The sequence below is a fragment of the Apium graveolens genome, chromosome 8 (assembly GCF_009905375.1).
Source record: "Apium graveolens cultivar Ventura chromosome 8, ASM990537v1, whole genome shotgun sequence".
In the NCBI taxonomy this organism is placed as follows: Eukaryota; Viridiplantae; Streptophyta; class Magnoliopsida; order Apiales; family Apiaceae; genus Apium; species Apium graveolens.
The window spans coordinates 62164440-62165722 of record NC_133654.1 but is presented as its reverse complement, the minus strand read 5'-3'; positions in this window follow the sequence as shown (position 1 = coordinate 62165722).

The window sequence follows — 1283 nt, the reverse complement described above, 5'->3', positions numbered from 1 at the left end:
GATTGGACTTAGGACATATCTCTTTCAATCTCCCACTTGTACTAAAGCCAATCACTTTGGTATCTAATACCCATCCTGTCTTTATGACGATCAAAGTGACTTTGAGAAAGTGGCTTTGTTAAAGGGTCTGCTATGTTGTTATGTGTGTCAACTCTCTCGACGTTGACATCTCCTCTTTCAACAATCTCCCTAATTAGATGAAAGCGTTGCAGGACATGTTTGGAACTTTATGAGACCTAGGTTCCTTGGCTTGTGCTATTGCTGCGTTGTTATCACAATAAACACAATAGGCTCTTCAACGCTAGGAACAACTCCCAACTCAGAACAAATTTCCTCATCCAAACGGCTTCTTTTGCAGCCTCACTTGCAGCTATATATTCTGCTTCCGCTATGGAGTCAGCCGTTGTAGACTGTTTGGAACTCTTCCAACTAATCGCACCACCATTCAGAGTAAACACGTACCCTGACATGGATTTGCTATCACTTTCTGATTGAAAAGTAGAGTTAGTATAACCCTCTATTTTCAACTCAGATTCACCACCAAAAACAAGAAAAATGTCCTGAGTCCTTCGCAAGTACTTAAGGATGTTTTTCACTGCTTTCCAGTGGTCTTCACCTGGATTGGACTGATATCTGCTCGTCACACTAATTGAATAAGCAACATCAGGCCTTGTTATAACATCGCATACATGATAGATCCTATTGCTGAAGTATAAGGAATCTTACTCATACGCTCTCTTTCCTCAGGTCTTAGGAGACATTTTTTCGGAAAGGGACACTCCATGGCTCATCGGTATGAGACCTCTTTTGGAGTTTTCCATGCTAAACCTTTTAAGCACTTTCTGGATGTATGTACCCTGGGTAAGACCTATCATACTAGTGTTCATTTCCCTTGGAAAGAAAACCCTCTAGCTGTGTCATATACACTTCCTCCTCAAGTTCCCCATTGAGGAAGGCCGTTTTCACGTCCATTTGCCAGATCTCATAGTCGTAGTAAGCAGCAATCGCAAGCAAAATCCGAATTGATTTAACAGGGCTACAGGCGAAAAAGTTTCACCAAAGTCAATCCCTTGCCTTTGTTTGAATCCTTTTGCCATGAGCCTGACCTTATAGGTCTCCACCTGACCATCTGTTCCAATATTTCTTTTGTATACCCACTTGCACCCAATAGGCTTAACACCTTCAGCGCCTCAACCAGAGTCCATTCTTGGTTGGTATACATAGATTCTATTTCGGATTTCATGGCACTATACCATTTCTCTGAGTCAACACTACTCATAGCC